Source organism: Photinus pyralis, unplaced genomic scaffold, assembly GCF_008802855.1.
Source record: "Photinus pyralis isolate 1611_PpyrPB1 unplaced genomic scaffold, Ppyr1.3 Ppyr1.4_unclustered_Scaffold4893, whole genome shotgun sequence".
In the NCBI taxonomy this organism is placed as follows: Eukaryota; Metazoa; Arthropoda; class Insecta; order Coleoptera; family Lampyridae; genus Photinus; species Photinus pyralis.
This window is the reverse complement of record NW_022171673.1, coordinates 1-10,881: the sequence shown is the minus strand read 5'-3', so window position 1 is coordinate 10,881 and position 10,881 is coordinate 1. Positions and strand designations below refer to the sequence as shown.

Sequence of the window (10,881 nt, the reverse complement as noted above, 5' to 3'; positions counted from 1 at the left end):
CGGAAGCACGGAAGTTTGAAAATAATTTTGGGTGCCCGAAGAGAGAAGACGTCGGTGTTTGAGTGTTTGGTTTGTGTGAAAATTTTGTGTTGTTATCGTGTACGGATACCTCTTTGTATCAGAGTACGTTACTCGGACAAATTTAAAAGTAAGTAGTAGTTAGTGGTTTGTTTTTTTTGTTTTGTCATGTTTGTAATGTTTGAGTAATTTGTGTTTTTTTTGTGTCATTTATCTGTTTAAAATTGTAACAATTTGTAAAACAGAAATTTACGCAATTTTTTGCCTGAAATTAAACCAGTTATTGCAATCCAGGTTTTGTTTATTAGAGTCAAAGAGAGGTAATTGTCGGCGTCTCTTACTTTGTTTCAAGTTTATTCAAATCTGGGGGTAAAGTTTCGTATTGGAATTTAAGGACTTGGTTAAGCCACCAATTCATGTCATTGTTGGAATGCTGTAGGGTGGCAGAATCCAGCTGGACCTTGAGATGCGTGTGAAAATTTGGTTTTTTTTAATTATAACTGAGCTAGCTAGAGGTAAATCGTGGGATTCCTAGAAGTGAAGGTTAGGTCTCACAACAATATAAAACCAAACGTTTTTCGTCAATATGAACGGAGAGACCCACAAAGAGCCACCGCGTTCATTGTCGCCTGGATCTCAGGGAGAAGAGGAAATAGTTCCCTCTCCTTCTGGTCAACAGACGGCACCGAGTTCCCGGCAAACCGTTGCACATGAGATAACATTATCTCAATGCAACGATATCCTGAAACTCGCGGACACTATGTGTCCGGGAGTTTCGGCACGCGTCACTTCTGCGGATTTTCTCGCAGTCGTGAACGCAACCGGTCAGGTCCTGGGCCTTCATCGTTCCCCCTTAAAGAGGGCCCGGTTCGACCCACCTGCCTCGGTGGTAACCGACTTGGTAAGGGCTTGTCGAGCGACTAGCTCCTTACTCGCTGAAGCAGCTCCATCCTCCTTGCCTAAGGCAAAGCTGCCCCTGCCACTTCGGATGCCTCCAAAGGGAAGCATATATATATATATATATATATATATATATATATAGATTTAAAAAGCGCTAAGGTGAGATCATTTTTACATATATTGCAGATAAGGTGAGATCCATTTGGTAAACCCGAGATCCGTTTTCGGATCTCGCCTTTTTTACTGTGTATATCGAGTCTATTAGCTCGGTCGATCATACAGGAAGCTAAATTTCAATTTTCGCCCGGATCTCAACTTTTAGGTTTTTGTCAAAATTTATACACGCGTAGTTCTTGAATGATCATCTTAGGGGGCGCTCCTTACGTTATATACAATACGTTATATTTTAAATAATGTGAGATCCAAATAAACGGCAACATTGTAAAGCGGTACTCTCACTTTAAAGTGCGATAGCAAATAATGAAAGAGGTAGATGTACTATGTGCGCTTTAACGTAAATAATTTGTTATCTGCTACCTTGTATGTATTATTCCTAATCCACGTTACGTTATAAGGGCGGATTTGTATTAAAGAGATTAAACTGGTGGATTGAGGAGAAATGTAGAATAACGTTTATTATATTTTAGTAAGCAGATTAAATTAATAATTAAAATAAGAGGGTCATAATGGATTGTAAGGGTATCGTAACTATAAGCTAGGAACACACCTACCACGGTGCCCAATAAGGGAATTTGGCACACTTTCAATGACCACTTGTATTTTGATCAAAAGATGTCAAAAACGTTATTTCTATACCAAGATCATCGGGAAAAGAACCACAGATTAATATTACAGCGCTGTCTAAAAAGAGAATTTGGTAAATTGTTTATGATTGATTTTACCAATTAGGTACCGTACACATTTAGGCAGAACGTACCACGTATTAACCATACGGCAAAAATTGGCCGTTCTGATTGGACCACGGCGAAACGCGGTACGTTTTGTCCAAGTTGGGTCCTAACGCGGTACGCTTTGGTTTTATCCTGATTTCTTTGGGTTTGGTGTTTACACATGATTGCCGGATAAGTTCGATATTTTTGAACCGAAATTGTCACCTCCATGATTTGAACCAATTTGACTAACCCAGGCATCTGTCTTAAAAAATGAACTTTTTGCAGATTTCGTTACGAAATACTGAACAACCTAATGGTTTACATGTAATCATAAGCAAATAACTTTAGGGTTCTTGTGATTGCTTTTTACCAACCAGGCAGCATACGGTACTGGAAGAGAGATAAGAAAGCAATTTGATAATGATTTCTGTGGGTTTGGTGTCTATACATGATTGTAGGATGAATTAGATGTTTTTGAACCAAAATGGCCACCTCCATGATTTGAACCAATTTGACTAACCAAAGCATCTTTCTTCAAAAATGAACTTTTTACAGATTTCGTTATGAAATACTGAACAACCTAATGGTTTACATATAATCATAAGCAAATAACTTTAGAGTTCTTGTGATTGCTTTTTCCCTACCAGGCACCATACGATACTGGAAGAGAGATAAGAAAGCAATTTGATAATAATTTCTTTGGGTTTGGTGTTTATACATGATTGGAGTATGAATTAGATGTTTTTGAACCAAAATGGCCACCACCATGGTTTGAACCAATTTGACTAACCAAGGCATCTCTCTTAAAAAATGAACTTTTTGCAGATTTCGTTACGAAATACTGAACAACCTAATGGTTTACATATAATCATAAGCAAATAACTTTAGAGTTCTTGTGATTGCTTTTTCCCAACCAGGCACCATACGATACTGGAAGAGAGATAAGAAAGTAATTTGATAATAATTTCTTTGGGTTTGGTGTTTATACATGATTGGAGGATGAATTAGATGTTTTTGAACCAAAATGGCCACCTCCATGGTTTGAACCAGTTTGACTAACCAAGGCATCTTTCTTCAAAAATGAACTTTTTACAGATTTCTTTACGAAATACTGAACAACCTAATGGTTTACATGTAATCATAAGCAAATAACTTTAGAGTTCTTGTGATTGCTTTTTACCAACCATGCACCATACGGTACTGGACGAGAGATAAGAAAGCAATTTGATTGGGTTTGGTGTTTATACATGATTGGAGGATGAATTAGATGTTTTTGAACCAAAATGGTCACCTCCATGGTTTGAACCAGTTTGACTAACCAAGGCATCTTTCTTCAAAAATGAACTTTTTGCAGATTTCGTTACGAAATACTGAACAACCTAATGGTTTACATGTAATCATAAGCAAATAACTTTAGAGTTCTTGTGATTGCTTTTTACCAACCATGCGCCATACGGTACTGGAAAAGAGATAAGAAAGCAATTTGATAATGATTTCTTTGGGTTTGGTGTTTATACATGATTGGAGGATGAATTAGATGTTTTTGAACCAAAATGGCCACCTCCATGGTTTGAACCAGTTTGACTAACCAAGGCATCTTTCTTCAAAAATGAACTTTTTGCAGATTTCTTTACGAAATACTGAACAACCTAATGGTTTACATGTAATCATAAGCAAATAACTTTAGAGTTCTTGTGATTGCTTTTTACCAACCATGCACCATACGGTACTGGACGAGAGATAAGAAAGCAATTTGATAATGATTTCTTTGGGTTTGGTGTTTATACATGATTGGAGGATGAATTAGATGTTTTTGAACCAAAATGGCCACCTCCATGGTTTGAACCAGTTTGACTAACCAAGGCATCTTTCTTCAAAAATGAACTTTTTACAGATTTCTTTACGAAATACTGAACAACCTAATGGTTTACATGTAATCATAAGCAAATAACTTTAGAGTTCTTGTGATTGCTTTTTACCAACCATGCACCATACGGTACTGGACGAGAGATAAGAAAGCAATTTGATTGGGTTTGGTGTTTATACATGATTGGAGGATGAATTAGATATTTTTGAAACAAAATGGCCACCTCCATGGTTTGAACCAGTTTGACTAACCAAGGCATCTTTCTTCAAAAATGAACTTTTTACAGATTTCTTTACGAAATACTGAACAACCTAATGGTTTACATGTATCATAAGCAAATAACTTTAGAGTTCTTGTGATTGCTTTTTACCAACCATGCACCATACGGTACTGGACGAGAGATAAGAAAGCAATTTGATTGGGTTTGGTGTTTATACATGATTGGAGGATGAATTAGATATTTTTGAAACAAAATGGCCACCTCCATGGTTTGAACCAATTTGACTAACCAAGGCATCTTTCTTCAATAATGAACTTTTCACAGATTTCTTTACGAAATACTGAACAACCTAATGGTTTACATGTAATCATAAGCAAATAACTTTAGAGTCCTTGTGATTGCTTTTTACCAACCAGGCACCATACGGTACTGGACGAGAGATAAGAAAGCAATTTAATAATGATTTCTTTGGGTTTGGTGTTTATACATGATTGGAGGATGAATTAGATGTTTTTGAACCAAAATGGCCACCTCCATGGTTTGAACCAGTTTGACTAACCAAGGCATCTTTCTTCAAAAATGAACTTTTCACAGATTTCTTTACGAAATACTGAACAACCTAATGGTTTACATGTAATCATAAGCAAATAACTTTAGAGTCCTTGTGATTGCTTTTTACCAACCATGCACCATACGGTACTGGACGAGAGATAAGAAAGCAATTTGATTGGGTTTGGTGTTTATACATGATTGGAGGATGAATTAGATGTTTTGAACCAAAATGGTCACCTCCATGGTTTGAACCAGTTTGACTAACCAAGGCATCTTTCTTCAAAAATGAACTTTTCACAGATTTCTTTACGAAATACTGAACAACCTAATGGTTTACATGTAATCATAAGCAAATAACTTTAGAGTTCTTATGATTGCTTTTTACCAACCATGCGCCATACGGTACTGGAAAAGAGATAAGAAAGCAATTTGATAATGATTTCTTTGGGTTTGGTGTTTATTCATGATTGTAGGATGAATACTTATGCATAATCAATTTTGAAGCATTTCAGTTAATGGCAAAAATTTATTACATTAATTATAATGGCAATTGTACTTTGAAAGTGAGTTTGAATTGGGTCCTTTAATTCAAAGATGTAGACTTATGAACCACTATCAGCTGTTAGAAAAATAAAAAAATCATTTCCAACGGGAACTCTTTCCTTCAATAAATAGGTAATCGTTTTAATTTATCATCGATGTAAAATAGAGTACCTATTACACTAGGTATTATTTAATTAAATGTTATAATATTTTCAAGCCCCGGGTGCCAAATAATATTAACGCTTTATCGAAGAAAGAATACGCGAAGGAATCCCACATGAAGGCTAACAACTTGTTAAGAATTCGCAAAAGATAACGAAATCTATTTTTAGAACAAGTACATTTGACAACACCGCATGATCTCTACTTAATACACCAATGTCATTTTATACACTATATGATCTCTACTTAAGTGTATTTATTTTTTGATCTCATCCTAACTGCTTTTTATATGGATAATTTTAATTGTATGAATTTCTTTCCCCTCTATAGGGGTAATGATAGAAGAACATATTTCATGTAATTGGCAACCCATTATACACGAATATTTTTAACTTTAAAGGGGGATCTCAGGTTATCCTACTATTATCCGGATCTCGACTTATATCAATAATAGATATATATATATATTGATGTTTGCGACTATTATTTTGAATAATTAAATTAATTACCAACCGTATTATGATATATGGTCGTTCTTAAAAACCGTTAATATAACTGGTATTTTATTTTCAATCTTATGTTATAATAGCTCAAGAGAATTTAAAAATCTATCAAGTAATCTAAAAATCCAATATGGCGCCCATTTAACTTTAGGAAGTTGGTAAATGTTCCTCAAAAGTGGCCATCTTAAATTTTTTTTGACATCAATTCTAAATTAAGCGTATCAAAGACAGTCACTTTTATATAAAACTTTTTTTATATCTCTTATACTTTCGATGATATAAGACATTCAAGGAAATGACCAATTTTATTTTTTTTGAATTTACGTCGAACCTATGCGACATTTTGAATTTCCATAAGGAAATTTTAAATAAGCATCCAAAACTGCAAAACATTGCCCATTTAACCAATTCTCTATCTTTAATAATAACAAAGTTACCCATGCAATCCCACGCGATCTGGGACACACTGTATATACAGACGGGTCTGCGGTGTTTTTTTTTTTGTGGGGTTGTAGATTGTGTTTGGGAGTGGTTGCAGATGTGTTTAGTGGGTAGTAGATATGAGGGTGGTTGTGTGTGTTAAGGGGTAGTAAGAAAAAATTGGTCAGCGCGCGATTTCTAATTTTAGTTTCTGTTATTTTAGTAGAGCGCGAGTGTAAATGTATTTCTTATGGGATGAGATTTTGTGTACAAAGTTGTGAAAATCTTCATAAGTGCAATGTATTTCTTATCTAGAGATGAGTGATTTCGTGTATAGTATAGTATGCAAGTATGTGATTACATTATTGCGGATTATTAATCCTTTTTATCAATAAGGGATGTATGCATCCGCGATTTTCTCCTATAAAAGACAATTTCTAATGTTAATTATAAAAGTCGTGCTTACATACAATGGCACTAAACTTGACAAAATGCCAGTGGTTGCATCTGCAGGTGCATCAATTTGTGCCTGAGGTAAGAAAACTATATTATGCTTTTGAAAATTGATAATAATTTATAATTTTGCAGGGGTATATTTTATTGTGCCCGTGTGCTCACAATCTCCACTATAATGAGCACAGAGATCTACTCCTATACATGGAACCTTTCTTCGGGGATTATTTTATATGGGTGTTTACGAACAGTTTGCCCGAAGGAAGTGGTGTTGCCTACTGCAGAGTAGGACCGTAAGTTGTTGTTTTGTGCTTGTTGTTGAAAATTATTTACAATTGTAATTCTCTTTAGCGTGTCTTAGTTGTAAATGTAATATAATTCTTTTTCCAGACGAATCTGCATCTCCAATATACAGAATTGTATATAGGAATAGGAAGGAGAAGCAACGACGACGACGACGATTCTGCAATATATAGAGAAATTGTTTATAGGAAATTTACAATTTGTTTATCATGATATTGTCATAATTGGAATAAAACATACCTGATTGGATTTCAATAATAACAACAACAACCGCTATTGGTTTTACAAATTTAATTGTGTCGTAGTTTGTTGATAAGTAGAACTCGACTGGTTTCCATGCAATTTCTAATAACTATATATATATATAACATCAGTTCATGTCAACAATCTCGACTGCTGAATAACAGGAAAACCGCAAGGTCGCTCTCTATCGAAATAACAAGAAATGAATTTACTAAATAACAGGACACCTCAAAGAATAACAGGAAACCGCAACCGCAAACGACTAAATTTAAAATAATGTCGAATGCTGAATAACAGGAAAACCGCAAGGTTATACACTCGCGCCCTCATATCTACTACCCACTAAACACATCTGCAACCACCCCCAAACACAATCTACAACCCCACAAAAAAAAAAACACCGCAGACCCATCTCGTCTTACTAAGACATCTCAAAATTTATTTTTCTTACTACCCTCATCAACAACCACCCCCCATACATCTACTAACCCCTAAACACACCTGCAACCCCTAAACACACATCTGAATGTGTAAACACCGCAATCAAGACCGATCCAAAAAGTGAGTTTTTGTCACTGAAATCTCCCATAAGAAATACATTGCGCTTATGGAGATTTACATTGTGCCAGAACGTAGGAAATCTTATCGCTAACATCTTCAACTGTCCATAGCACGTCTTCAAATGCCATAGGAACTGCAGAGAAATTTATTGTGAAGACGTAGGCAAGATTGATAAGAATTTGTCAAATTCCTTACGTAACAGTGAACACACACTGTACGGCACAGTAAAAGTTGTAAAATAATGTTGCCACTTACCTAAGCTCATTTAGTAATAAAACTAATAACACAGCGAATAGCTTTTGAAACTCGGTCACACGTAGTGGATTGAGATATGATAGAGGGACATCCTGGCAGTCCTTGGTGAAATGTGGTTGGAGAAAACCCTGGTTACAAAATCAAGGAGTATATGGTATATCAAAAACGATTCAGAGAAATGAAAACGACACAGAGAGAATAAAAACACCACCTCGTACAAGAAATATTTATTGGTTGCAACCAAGCAGCGTAATTTTGATTATGGACCAAATGCTGAGGAAAGAGAACTAACCGAAGAAGAATTTGATTCAAAAGGTTACATGAATACCGTATAAAATGGGATATCTACATTATAGATTACCGGAAAAGATATCTCGGAATTAATTGCCAATGAACCGTTGAGCCAATTTGTATGTAAATCGTCGAAAACACCGATTAACGGCGTCAATTTTTAGTCAAGTGGTCACAAGACTCCCGACAACGCCGTGCCATAATTTAATGAAACAAATATTAATATTATCCGCTGTAATAAAAAAATAGCGGAGCAATTAAGTACTGGAATAATAGTGAGAGCATGGTAAGAGGAAGGAGTTATTTAGCTGCTTCTCCTGATGGTAAGTGATGATTATTTCCAGTTTAAAACAAGATCACACTATTATTTTCAGGATGCATATAAAAGGGCGAAGCATATTCGAAATCGGGGTGAATTCCTTTGAAGACTTTTTGCTCAAATTACTTTTTCAAGGTCATCCAAGGTCAATGAATACCATTGCCTTTAAATAATGTTCCTGGTATAATGACAGTATGTAGCTACCGACTATATAAGTTTTTGAACGTATTATCATAAGCACAGTTCTACAATGTCATGTCGGCGAACAACCACATTCAATTGCCGTTTCTGATGCCTAGATACGATCTATAAGTAGAAACAAAATATTTACCATGTTGCGATTTTTGTCGGGAAGGTTAAATAAATAGGTAATGGTTCTTCGCTGACCAACTTTATTCAATTAATCTGAGCAACTGTGCCCCTGCTCTGGTTCATTGCAAGACATGCCCACATACCAATCAACATTCAACTTCAATAAATGTACATCGAAATACGAGTAATTGTAAATATGGACAATGGACAACAGCTTCAGATCCCGAAGATGAAGACATCTTCGATCGGCAGACTGTGGTGATAGACTTAAGTGATCGAGAAGCAGGTTTGGAGATAGAAATCCCCAACGGATTTTTTACAGATGAGCGTGAAGACGGAGATCTCTGATTTACGTACAAAGCGGATAAGGTCCATTGAAAATAAACATAATGAAAAACGTTTCCAAGGCCAGGTGTCATATTTCACTTTTTTTCGATAATCTGATTTTCCTTGGGTTTCTATAATCAGAGAGTGGTGACAGCGTTATGGAGCCACCGAGCAAGAACCTGGAACAGCTCCACTTTCACATAACCTATTCGTGCGGCCCGTATCTCAACCTACAGCAGAAAGGTCACCAACCCCTGTTACTTCGATTGCAGATAGTGACATAGAGGAAGAATTCAATATGAAGAGTAAGTACATTTAATTAATAGCTTTTTAGTTTGTTGTTCTCTTGCTACATGCATTACTAATTTTTGTAATATACTTTTTATAGTATTGCACCCACAACGCAGTCCGAATCCTCTCTGCCGCTTCCGCCACTACCACAGTTGGGTGGTAAAAATCAAAAATTAGCTTTTGCGAAGTTTCTATCAGCTTCACCATATACACTTCAGGCGTCAGTTACCCTTGGGGCCAATGACAATCTAGATGAATCGGTTTTTGAAGAAATTGAATCTTTTATTTGCAGCGTATACTTATAATCATAATATTACTGGTATTATACCCGGCATTTGTCATTTGCCTAGTTTGTCGACCTGGATCTTCGACTTTAGCTACCGCAAGGATGTAGCTCCTTTCTTTCAGGAAAGTAGGCAACCCAACATCCACCGATTGTCGTGAAGAACAGGAATGGCGTAGAAGGGAGGTTTTATAGGTCCGTAAGTTAAGATCGAGGCTAAGTGTAGCCTGATAACCTGCTAGGACCTTACAAATTGGCGCCCGAGCAGTCTAAAGGATAGCAGAAAGCACAAAAGGTTAGACAACGCTTATGTCTACTAGCCTCATTGAATACGCCTACGTGACCACGGCTAGTAGGTAAAATCGTTTTTTTTCTCTATTTAATCCAAAATTTAATAGTTGCAATTTCAGATCAAGAAATTGAAGTTGTTTGCGGAAATAAGTAGACGAAAAGGGTAAAGGAAAAGAGGTAAATATATCCGTATATTATACTTTTAACCGTATATTTTTATAGAACTCCGCAAACGAATGATGGACAAATATAAATCAGTAAGTACTTTACATGAATCATGCCATATGTTAATTTTCTACAATATAAGAGAATGTAGCGATAATTCGCGGTTTGGGGGTAATCCCCTCAACAGAAAAAGTGGAGGAAGGGGTATACAAAAATATGAAAATATACCTAGCGAATATTTTTTGGATTTTTATGTAAGTAGCTAACCGCTTTAATAATGTCACGCTTCAATCTGTATTTATTTTTTCAGATCTAAATAAATACCTAATCTTGATTTTGTTTTTCCTATACACTTCTACATACGATTACCAGCATATGGACGTTCTAGTTAATCCCTTATATAAAATAATTTTGTTTTTTTTCAACCCTCGATATGATATGATAATAAAATGGAACTTGCCCGTAAGGGTAGAATAGGTACTTTAGCGACGACCTGCTTCCGTAATGCAACAAACATCACGTTATCGTATGTAATAGGTATCAATCCCGTATCTATACATTGGCTAACCGGTTTGGCACTTACAGGTTTCTCTGAACCCAGAAATGCAACATAGTTTTGATTTCTCTGTGCACTCTTTCATAATTGCAGCAATCGAAAGGAGGGCCAGCACCACAAGACAAGTTTTAACTTTTACCTTGGTTTGGGGCA

General features: G+C 35.9%; 1 long non-coding RNA gene across 3 annotated transcripts; it reads left to right on the top strand.

Moving 5' to 3' along the window:
• The first annotated feature begins 6,609 nt into the window (after positions 1-6,609).
• Positions 6,610-10,872, top strand: LOC116182348. Of its 3 annotated transcripts, XR_004147488.1 has the most exons (9): positions 6,610-6,824; positions 6,922-8,303; positions 8,349-8,507; positions 8,559-9,447; positions 9,531-10,072; positions 10,127-10,170; positions 10,230-10,264; positions 10,315-10,426; positions 10,483-10,872. It is a non-coding gene; the product is annotated as an uncharacterized LOC116182348 (long non-coding RNA). The 3 variants fall into 3 exon arrangements; XR_004147487.1 differs by having other exon boundaries at positions 6,610-8,303; XR_004147489.1 differs by having other exon boundaries at positions 6,610-8,303; positions 10,127-10,184.
• Positions 10,873-10,881: the final 9 nt, after the last annotated feature.